This window comes from Pleurodeles waltl, chromosome 1_2 (assembly GCF_031143425.1).
Source record: "Pleurodeles waltl isolate 20211129_DDA chromosome 1_2, aPleWal1.hap1.20221129, whole genome shotgun sequence".
NCBI classification, from domain to species: domain Eukaryota; kingdom Metazoa; phylum Chordata; class Amphibia; order Caudata; family Salamandridae; genus Pleurodeles; species Pleurodeles waltl.
In genome coordinates this window covers 595,474,093-595,486,080 of record NC_090437.1, presented here as the reverse complement: position 1 = coordinate 595,486,080, position 11,988 = coordinate 595,474,093, and the positions used below count along the sequence as shown (strand labels likewise).

Below are 11,988 nucleotides of genomic sequence, written 5' to 3'. Positions count from 1 at the left end.
AAGGTTGTTGAGCTGACCATGTATACATGCTAAGGCTGTGCAAATTCTACTTATTGCCTCCACATCTAAAGAGCACAGCAAATCATTCTTGTGCTGCTGTACATTCACACTTAGATCTCACTACTTACTATACACCTATTCAAATATAACTAGTGTAATACTAATGATAAACTTCGAGGGCACAGCAAAGTGAGGGGCAATGCAGAGCCACCCCCATTTGTCCCTCATGGCCTTTATTTTATGTAATTAAATATGTGGTATACTTCAGAGCGACAGTCGATTCACTAGGAAAATAAGGTATAAGAGAAATGGGTTAATGGTTTGTGTTTGCTCTGCATGACTAGCTCCATGCTTTTTTGTATTGTTAAATAAATTCCATAAAAGGTGAGGAGGATGCTGAGATCTTTGAAACTCCTGAGGTGAGTGAGCTGATTGAAGAAACTACTACAGTTGAAGCTGTAGCAGTAGTAACCGAAGTTGCATCGAATAACAAAAGCTACAAAGAGGCAAACTACACAGAAGAAGATAAAGCTTCAGTGGACGGCATACATCTTTCTGCAGATGAAGAAGTGGCACCACAGGAAGAAAATACCACCTTGGAGGAGGCCCATGCACAAGGTTAATCTATTACACAGCGTAGTATTTAAATGCGAAAAACAATCTCTAGTATTAGTTTACTCTTTTTATGGACCGTTTACTGAGTTAGAGGCACTGTATTTATTTTGCCAATAGGCTACACTGTAGGGAAAACATAATAAACTTACACTATTCAGTTAATAGTGTAGGCTATTACAAAATGACTGGATGCCGAGTTCTGCATAGGAGCTGCAGACACATTGTTGCAATAAAATCCTTCAGAGACTTTGGGGATATCGGTTTTAGGCGTATGCATTTACCTGCAGCCCAGTTTAACTAAAACCAAAATGCCCTTTTTGGTACTTAAATGTAGATTTTCTTTTAAACGTAACTTCTGAAGCATGTTTCCTAAGATATTCTTCTAGTTCTCTTCCTCATTGCCTTTTTATATACTAAGAAAATGGGTTGTTGAGTGACTTTTAAGAGCAGTATGGTGCAGACAGTACAAATTTAATCAACACAGCAACCTCAAATTTGCCTACAGTTTTTCGTGGAGCAAAACATGTTTATTGGTGCCCTTTTATGTGAGTCAGTCTACTGTGTACCATGGGCAACTTACTCTGTAGATATGTTCCGGCAGCATTTAAGACGAGGTGACTCCTGCTGTGTTTTAGGAGTAGAAATATATATAAAAATAAAAACACTGAGCAAGACTGTCTATTCAAGAAACTGTTGAAGACCCACAGGTATCAACTACTGTAATGTTCTGGTAGTCTACAAGTGCAGCAGAGCATATCACTATATTTTTTATCTTTTCAGTTATAGTTTCATGCCTCAATTTAGTCATTTCCTTCTCATTGTTTTAGGGCACTGAAACAATTGTTGGGGTTATGCAGGTGTGAAAGTATCTTTATAAGAATGTTTTATTTGTCTTACTTGTTAAAATAGTTTTTTTTTGTTGGCATGTGCAACTTTACTTATATGCATTTAGGAAAATGGAGATTAATATAGATGGAGTTTGCATATCTATTCTTGTCAACGGTTTTATAATAAGAAAACCACAGGTTTATCCTAAAATGTTAAGGAACATCATTCATGTTCTGTAGCTATCCGTTATATGTAATTAGTCCAAATATAGTTCTTTTTTTTCTAGCCCTATGCTTCCTACATATGCCATTTAAAAAAATAAGGCAAGATACTCTAAACTATTCGCCTTTGTCTAGCAACCTCATTAACATTCTTTCACATCCTCATTTAAAAAAAAAAAAAAAAAAAAGAGGGGGTGGAAAGTTGTGGACTTTACAGTCCACTTGTTTCAGGAGGTAAGTAATCATTAGACCAAGCAAACAAATCCTCACTCTCCTAACCAATTCTCAAAAATCCTATAAGTCTGAGCACTACCGTTTGACAAAGTGTCTAGTTTACATCTTAACTAATTGCAGCCATTGTTTCTTTTTGGCCTTGAGTTTATAACCGTTTTCTAATTTGTTTCCTTTTTTTTTTTTTTTTTACTCAAATTCCTTTTTATAGCTAATACCAGCTAAAGTTTTTGTTCATTTTCATTCATCGGATTTACTGTAACAAAGAAAACCGTTTTGACACCTCTGTATTTAGCCTCAATGTAGAGGGAAAGCAAGTGCTCACAGTTGACTTAAAAAGTGTGACAGATCTAAAACATAATTAAGTTATCTACATTCAAAACTGATGAAAATGTTGACATTTATGCAATTTTCTTTGGGGTCTAGTAGATCCTGGAAAGAGTTGAACAGGTTTCTTTAAGTGATGCCGATTTTAACAATGTATTGTATGTTCATAGAAATTTGTCATCAGTCCCTTATTTCCAGCACCTGCAAGTATTTACGCAACTGCCATCCAATGGAGTCCTCTAGCTTTCTGCGACATCACTAAGTACATTGTACCCCTTAGTGTCCTATTCCAGTTTAGGAGAGATGCCTTGTAAATATACTTCCAATTATCTTGGGTCACCAACCTTTAACAGTTGGGTTGTTGAAATCCAGATGATCATTTAGAGGTATTTAAACTGGTTTTGTCCCCCGTCACATTCATATCATCCCAACTCAAGTTTATTATCCATTAATTCTCCCGGAAGAGTGATGCCTACTACTTGAAAGGTGAGACTTACCTCTCCTAAGCATTCAGGTGTACCCAGAGAATGACAGGATTTTTTTTTTTACTATCCAAAGAGAGTTCTCTTGTGTATTTTTATTAGACTGAATTCTCCTGCCCTCTAAGAGCTAGTAATTTACTACAAAAAAAAAAAAGGAACCTGTCCTTCCTCACACTCTATTCTCTTCTCTGATTGCCAGACTAACGCAAATGCTTTTCCTTTTAGCTCTAAAATATTTTTTTAGAACCAAGACAGCTGTTAAGATTTTGCATTTCCTTTGTTCTCCAATCTGGCCTTTCTGCTATTCACAGTTAACTGAGCATTCTCCTGTGCTTTTCAGGAGAATGCACATCAGTTTGGAGTAGTAAATGTTGACCAACTGCAGGGGCGTTAGGACAGCAGATGCGTTCTGGTGCTGTGAGGGGACATGAAACTGCTGGCCACGATCAAAAACTAGAAGCAGGCAGTTCCCAAGGCAACATTACAAGAGCAAGTGATGTTCTTGAAGGATTCCATGGTGCAGATCCCTGTTGGTTTGACTGAGGATGCTGCAGTACTGTGCCCTTCAGAATGGTATGCTGACTGTTAAACACAGAAGAGCTAGTAGGTCACTACACTATTAAACAGGTGTTAAACTGGCAGATTGACCTAAAAGCTGCCACAAACCTTAAAGTGCTGAGCTTAATTGAGAGGGAAATCAGCCAGTTGAATATCAATCCATGGAAAAAGTATGGGTATATCTATGACTGCTTCTGTTATTTTGGTGCTGGAGGCAGGGTAGCAGTGAGTCTGAGTCTCCCAGCTTGAACTGGTCAAGTTAGGAGCCCTTTATTCTGAGCCTCGTTTTGACACACAACAGTGGCACACTATAGCAAAGAGGATCCAGATCTGGGGCATCCTCCAACCCTTCTGGTGGGCAAAATAGAAGCTTTAGATGCTTGCTAATGCATTCTGGGGGGCCTTAGAGCAAAACTGACTTGTCAATAACCTGATAGTTGCTGAGTGACACAGCACCTAACAGAGTGGACTCCTGGGGCTTAATGCTCTGGAACCAAAAAGGAATATTGCCACACCAGGGGGACTGGTGAAGTCAGAAGGAGAAAAAACGTGGACTGGTGTGGACTCTACAGGTGAAACTCTCATGAGAAGGTCAGTAATCTCAATGGCAGCACCAACTGTGCAAGACATTAACCTTATCAGACAAATGAGGGCCTAACATCCATGGTCAGCTTGACTGTAAAATTGTTTGTGTCAGAGGTTAAATATTCGTTAATGTCTGAGTCCCAATGTTCCCTTTAAAAGGGTGATTATCTTGCCCTCTCTGAGAAAGGGATATTTTATTTCTTATGAGAGACTCGCCTGCAACAAGAAAGCATATGAAGGAGTAGGTCTAGTTATTTCCCCAGTTTTATATTTGTGCAGGGTTTACAAGAGAAGAGGGTGGGTGTCCATTTCCTGCTCATGCAGGCTTTCCTACCCTTTGAAATCAAGGGTATCCGAACATTAGGGGTGGGGGTGTGGGAAGGATAATGATTTAGTTGCCAACTGTGCTCCAGATATGGGGCATGAAGCCGGCTTTATCTCTACTCCCATATGAAAACCTAGGATTTTCAACCAATTCATTGATTGCAGAAGTCTGTCAACTTGTTTTGGAAGGGATAAACAGGATGGATCTTGACGAATGAGGGGAATACATGGATTGGGGATATTGGCTTTGTAAATGCTTTTAGAGCCCTTCTCTTTGACAGGATTCGTTTTTCAGACTTTTTTTGACCTCCCAAAGCCTACATGAGATTAGATATAATGCTTAATGATCAAAGCCTGAGAATGTAGCACAACATGGGGTTATCTGTGTCTGCCCATGCTCCAGTGTTGTGTAAATTGTTCTGGGGCAAGAAAAATAAGCCACCATAGGGTTTATGAAGGCTTAATGAGGGCCTCATAAAGGGTCCAGTTGCCAAAGCTGTGATAAAAGGACAGATCTTGGAGTTCTCAGCATTTTAACAGCTTGTACTGTTGACTTCAAAATTGAGTCTGGCAAGCCCTTCATATTTTAGAGGCATTCGGAAATGATGGAGATGAGACACAACTTGCAGATTGAAGGAGTACAGGTTATTGCATGGGGGCACACATGTACAGTGACACCTGCCCAAAAGAGTTGCTAGAGAAACCAGTTCTCAAAGTGGAACTCTGTGACACCCCTCAAAGGTGCCCTAGCCTAATTTTGTATGTCTCCTTTCCGTAGGGATTCTATCCTTCACTTGGGCTTCTGACCAAACTTTATTTGCATCTACAACCCTTCATGTTAAATCCCTACCTTTCCCTCATGTGTAAACAGGGAAAAGAACTGCAGGTTTTTGAGGCAGTTCTCAAAGGTGTGAAGATTGTCACAAAATGTTTTAGTAACACAACTAGTAAGTGCTGTGCCTCACCTCATAGACTGGCTTCATAAGAAACCAACAGGTGGTGGCTCTTAAATATTTTGGACACAGATCACCAGGTGGAGAAATGGAGCAAACTTTCAAGATGGTGGATTGAATATTCCTGATAAGCCACGGTGTCGAGCTTTGGGAGAGAGGACCCTGAATATTGTGAGGCTAGTTATAGAGACAATTTCTTGATACAAGAGTAGATTCACTGACTTGCTTATGGATCCTAGTAGGAGAGAGATTGGGCAGGGTGTGCTGTGTGTCCTCTCCACGCCCTGTACTTTGAATCGCTTCCACAATCAAAGTGTAGGGAGATAGTGGGACCGTCTGAGAAAGGGTCTCTTCAAACTGTGTTTATTGATGATATCTTAGTATTGCCTTTCAACCACGCATCCTCCATTTCGGTATTGCTCAGGATTTAGAGGAATTTCAGACTGTGGCTGGCTATTAAATCTACCCAGCCATATTTGTGACCTAACCCCAAATCTTTCAGTACCACATTGGGTAATAAGGCACCACCTACCACACTGATAAGGCAGCTCACCTATTAAATTACTAGGAATACAGAAAACCCTAACCATGCGGTGAGGGGGTTAGAACCCTTCTTTTGAGAAAACTATAAGCACTGATCTCCAGCAGCAGCTAAGACACTCTCCCTGGGGCTATCTTCCCCACCCAACACATCAACCCTACCTTTATGTCCATGTCCATGGCTATGGCAGAGGTATTCCATACCACCAGCCAGTTCAACCCTAGTACAGCAGCCTGCAGTTTGGTGGTTGCTGCCATGATGCCCACTTTTCTTTGGTCAAAATCAGTGGGTTGCCCAGTCCACTACTCCCCTGCAGCCCCACCCACCAAACCTGTTAGTGTGCCCTTAATATAGCCCAACCGCCTGGTAGGAGGCTGGATTTAACAATTCTTGCTGAATTGGCAGGCCATAGAATCTGACAGGTGGATCATGTAAATTGTTTGGAAGGGCTCTACTCTTCCTTTCCACACTTTCCACTATCCCCTCATGACTGAAGACCATTTTTCTGTTTTGCGTCAGGAGAAGCACAAGCCGTTTTGGCCAAAGTGGCTATTGAGATCTGGCTCTTTCTTGGGCTCTCCTTCATGAGAGCCATTGTGGACACAATTCGTTTTTGTAAAATCCACAACATTCAGGCTATGAGCTTGATATTTCAGCCTCCGTCTGGGATTTCAGTGAGGTAGACTCAGAGGCTGCTGAGAATGCTGGCATTCTGCATTTTGCTGGTCAAGCACGCCAGGTGACGCATGCAAGCTCTGCAGTGAGAACTGAAGTCCCAGGGACCTGTCTGACCACGTTCAGATTTCGGAAGAGACTGCAAAAAATATGTAGTGGTGGTTACTGGAATGCGATTGGGTAAGTGACCGACCCAACTCTCATCTCCACCCAGGTTGGAGTGGCTCTGGGGAAAGCTGCGATTAGAGCAGTGGTGTTCCGGCGCCATATCAACCTTTTGAAGGTAAGGGCTATCTGTTAGGTAATGAAAGCCTTCCTTCCATCCACAAATTGGAGGCTGCTACAGGTGCTCACGGACCGCACCACCTCAATTTGGTGCTGCAACAAACCAGACTTGGTGGGTCACAAACCATGTGCCAAGAGGCCTTGCACTTCTGGAAATGGCTGGACCACCAAGTAACCTTCTTGGTGGTGAACCACCTGGTAGGATCATTGAATACCGGGGGTGGTGCCTAGTGATCACAAGTGTCTGTTTCACGCCAAGGTAAAGTGAGATATCTTCTGAAAATTAGCCAAACCTTGGCTCGATCTGTTTGCCCACCTTCATGATTGGAGATTGAGCGGCGACATTTGAACATCTTTGACCTTCCTCTGGAGATGGTTGATGTAATCTTATCAGCTAGGCATCCCTCAACCAAAAAAAAGTATACACCTGTAATCAGGTCATCTGTGGCTTGGTCCAGTAATGTTTTCAGTCAGTTCTCTCACGTTTTATTGTTTTGCCCCCTAGCTTGGCATAGCAGGAATGTACATGCTACACTCTGACCCACAGACTTGAACACACTGTCCTTTTCTGCAAGCAGTATGTCTAAAAACCATCCTATTCAGAAGAGATAGTCTAATAGCCTGCATTTCTAGGGACATGTTAAGACAGAAGTATTGTCATTAGTCACTGTTTTTTATAGTAACCTGCCCAGTTTCCTAATCTCCCTGGAGTTTATTTTTGAACCCCAGGAAGGCATCGAACCCTTTATGTCCCCAACCACTTGCCCTGGCGTATGTCCCAGGAATTCTGCTTTTTCCACATCTCTACTGCTCCACGTATAATGCTGTTGCTCTTTGTACTTGTTTTGGGCATACTCCTTATTCCTGAGGGAGACCTGTGGTACTAAATAGGCTAAGTATGAACTCCCACCCCAGTCAGTTGGAAGCCAGTAATAGGCAGACCTTCCACATACAGGTACAGTTCCTGCGCATACCTATTGCAGTGATACTGCTGTAGGGATATAGTATTGGCACTTATAACCCATATTATAAGTGCCACTCCAGGCCAACCACAATGATCCTTCCTTAGGGTATGTACACATTGGGCACAGGAGGACCAGTGTTGTGATCCTATCCTTCTTTATAGAGTTAAATATACTGTATTCGTTATAAAACATGATGTCTTCATGGGTTAGCTCTGTGGGGGATGGTGGATTTCTCAGATAATTTGCTGGGAAGTATGTGTAAAACTTTGCATTGTAGGGAATATTGTAAGGGTATCAAAGTATACATGGTAGAAATTACTCTCTTGTCGTGCAGTGCCACAGTCCTACCCTGCTAACAGTACATTGATGAAAGCCTGCTTGTGTTTAATGGTATAAGGAAGCTTTCCACAAATGTAGTAATCAGTCACATTAAGAACCCATATGCGTTTCATGTAGTATTTTTCAAAATCATTTTGCCCATAGACATGGGCATGATCATCTTATTACTTGAGCCAAGGCTATTCTTCTTTGCCTCTTTTTCAGTACCATTCACAAGTTTCTCTTCCCTCACCTACTGTTAATACTGCTATAAACAGTGCACCAAATGCTGCTAAGCAAATCGAAAGTATGAACACAGTAACAAAGTACCATTTACCACGCATTGTCTTCGACAAGTGTCTCTTGGTTGCTAGAATGGCTGCCATTCCTTGTCTGTCGATAACTGGATTGGAAGGGTCAAGAGGTGAGTACATTTTCTTTACCATCACAAAGGGTGGCAGAGGTTAGCTAGCACATACCAACTAGGGGATTGAGGGGTACTCCTGGAGTATTGACAGCTTTGGTTAAGCCACCAAGAGGGATTTTTAGCAGCTTTTACTGTTAATTTGTCAATGTTGAAAATGTGTAACATTTAGGCCTGTACCTTGGTCTGTTTATTCCTAATGTGTCCAATATCTCACCCAGTATCTGTTCATCGTTTTCCACAATAGTTACTGTCTTTATTCTGGCAGCCGTCATTATTGAGCAGGTATGGACCTGCCAGTTGCAAGAGTAGATGGTTATTTCCGGGGTTGACAGGGTTGGGACTTCGCATTCTCCAGTTGCTTGTTCTTCTAGTCTCACTCCGAAGGTTGTATGGCATATTCTTGTTGCCGTTGATAGTGCAGAGGGGCTGTGGCTTCAGTACAGGCTGTTATGTCATGGTGATGTATGACTGTGACAAAGCTGCTTGTGGTGGGGCTCTCGCCAAATGACTGGCATGTATCCAGCTCTCGTTGTTGGTGCATTTGACAGCAGTCTGCGTAGTCAGCATGACTTGCTCTGGTCCTTTCCTCCTGGGCTGGAGGCAGTTGAACCTCCTGAAACTACTTATCAGGACCCAGTCACCAGGCTGGAAGTTGTGTCCAGCTCCTTGCTGTGTTTCTGGTAAGGCTGTTTTCACCTGCTGATTGTTAGAAGAAAGATGTTTCGGCAAGGTAATAATCTCTAATTAGTTTGCTTGATATAGTAGCTGTCATTTCTCTTTCTAGAACCCTCCAGGCGGGCATCGGTCTGCCAGTTAAAATTTCGTGGGGGCTCAATTTTGTTCCTGCATCAGGGGTGTTTCTCATGCTCATATTTGGAGTTGGCAAAGCGGCCATCCATGTCAATTGTGTTTCTGGACATATTTTTGCATTTTGTTTTATTTCTTGAACACATCATTTTTTTCTTTCCACTGCACCTGCTGCTTCTGGGTGTTAGGCACAATGGAAATTTTGACTCACCCCTAGAGCTTTGCACACTAGCTCCATTACTTGTTTGAGAAGTGCCAGCCCATTGCCCATCCAAATTACTTTTGGGATACAAAATTTTCAGAATCAAGTCTTTTACCAAGCACTTTGCTGTTGTCATTGCATTGTTAATGTTAACTGGATATGCTTTTATCCACTTTGAGTACACACACTACTATGAGAATGTACCTGTATTTGTTTAGTGCTGGCGTCTCAACATAGTGCGGCTGTAGCTGTACAAATTGACCATTAGGTACTGGAGCTGTTTTTCCCACATCATGCTGAACACACACCATACAACTTTGCCACACTTCTGTGGCATATTTGCTAATGTTCTTGTTAGCCGAAAATAGTAATGCAGCCATCTCTACCGATATGCGCAGGGCTTATTGTCATTGGGTAGAGATCCTTGTCTGGCAGCATGTAGTGTGTACCTGCTTTGTCCATACAGCACCCATTCAAATGTGTGCCAGTCACAGACCATTGTTGTTGTTCCTTCTCTGTAGTATCCTTTTGCATTTCCTGTACACCTTCCAATGTCCAACGACATACCAATAGTCATTTGTTCCATAGGTACCTATGTCACAAACATAAGGCTGGAAATGTCTCTTGCTGTCTCCTTAGCAACCGTGTTTGCAAAAGCATTCCCTTTTCCGACTTTGTCATTTACTTTCTTATGTGCCTAAATTTCACTATTGCCACTTCAGCATGGAGGCTAAAGAATTCAGCAACCTTATTATTAGTTGACAACTTGGCATTTTTGCTCCTTAAGATCTATTGAAAACCTTGTCTTTACATAGCGTTCCAAAACTGTGTGCAACATTAAATGCATACTCGCTGTCTATGTAGATGTTGACAATCTTACAAGCTGCTGTTTCACATTTTCTAGTCTGTGCAAGTATTTCAGCAGCCTTTGCTGATTGTTATGCTATTCTACAACTTTCCACAACATTGTGTAATGTGGTAACTCAGATGCTGCAGACCTTGTACCATTGTCTGTTCTAGGCCCATCAACTTACAGCTCCTCTTCAGCATCCTGGAAAGGTCTGTCGTGCATGGCTATACTACCCTTTATATGTTCTTCCGTTCTGTAAACACAATCATGATCATCTAGTAGCTTAGTGTCATCCCTCTCATGATGTAGTAAAGTTGCTGTGTTCTTCTTCTTTTGTTTAGTATCAGATTTACTGAATGTGGTACACATAGATGTACTCTGTGTCCCATTGTTAGTGCCTCTGCTTGCTGGAGGGATTGGGCTGCCCCTGCTATCACTCCCATACAAGATGGCAAAGCCTGGGCTACTGTATCCAAGGTGGCAGAACACTAAGGGCATGGTCTTTGGTATTCATCTTCCTGCTGCTTGGGAACCCCAAAAGCACACCCGTCTGACTCATTAACGAAAAGGTGTAAGTCTTTAGAATGGTCAGGCAGCTCCAAAGAAAGATTCGCAGAGAGCTTGCTGAATGCCAAAGAAGCTATGTTCATAGTTTGCTGTCCAAGGCAGTGGCTCAGGTGTGTCCTTGTGGGTAAGAGCCAATAGTGATAAATGTGGAATCCAAGGACCAGTAGCCAGCCATTCCTAGGAATGTACCCACCTGTTTTTGTCTATTGGGAGGTGGTACTGACAAAATTGCTTTTATACGCTCTCTGTCCAATTGTCTCTGCTCTTTCAACAAAAGTTGCCCCAAGTAGGAAGCCTCTTGTTGAACAAATTGTATTTTATCAGTAGACTCCTTGTGTCCCCTGGCAGCTAGGAAATTGACTACATTTACAGTATGTTGTGCACTGTTCTTCACTAGTTTTTGCAACAACAAAAATTGTATGTTGGATTAAGGTTGATGTCTGACATTGGAAGGCATCCAATTCCTTAAGTGCCTGATTTTATTTTGAATGGTTCTCACAGTAGCCCTGAGGAGCTGTTTGAAAACAGTAAGAGTGCCTAGTGACAGAAAAGGAAAATATATTCATGCACAGGGATAGATAAGTAGGTATTTTTTTTAAACTATCATGCAAAAGTGTCAGAGTGGATATGATGGTCACTATGTTTGGAACTACAGGAAATGGTGGTACCACTGTTTTGTTAATCTTGTGAAGATCAACTATGAACCTCCATGATGAAGACCCATTAGAGGAAAATGGCCCTTGTTGCAGTTAACCCTTACCCCCTCCAGCCTCCCCCACCACACACTTTTTACCTGATATTGATGCTGACTTAACTGAAAGTGTGCTGGTACCCTGCTAACCAGGCCCCTGCACCAGTATTCTTTCACTAAAAATTTACCCTTGTAAAAGGTACCAGTGGTACCAAGGGCCCTGTGAACAGGGAAGGTCCTTAATGGATGCAGCATGTGTTGTGCCACCCTTAAGGACCTCTCACCTAACACATGCACACTGCCATTGCAGATTGTGTGTGTTGGTGAGGAGAAAAAGGCAAAGCCAACTTGGCAACCCCCTCAGGGTGTCATGCACACAAAACACTGCCTGTGGCATAGGGAAGTCACCCCTGTAGCAGGCCTTAAACCTGTAAGGCAGGGTGCATTATATCACAGGTGCATGCATAGCTGCATGAGCAATACGCCCCTACAGTGTCCCAATCCATTCTTAGACATTGTAACTACAGTGTGGCCAT

At 42.2% G+C, this 11,988-nt stretch overlaps 1 long non-coding RNA gene across 1 annotated transcript in view; it reads left to right on the top strand.

Moving 5' to 3' along the window:
* The first annotated feature begins 353 nt into the window (after positions 1-353).
* LOC138301757 (uncharacterized) overlaps positions 354-11,988 on the top strand; it is a 93,548-nt gene continuing 81,913 nt past the window's right edge. The window contains exon 1 of the long non-coding RNA XR_011205116.1: positions 354-618. This is a non-coding gene — a long non-coding RNA (uncharacterized lncRNA). The remainder of the gene's footprint in view (positions 619-11,988) is intronic.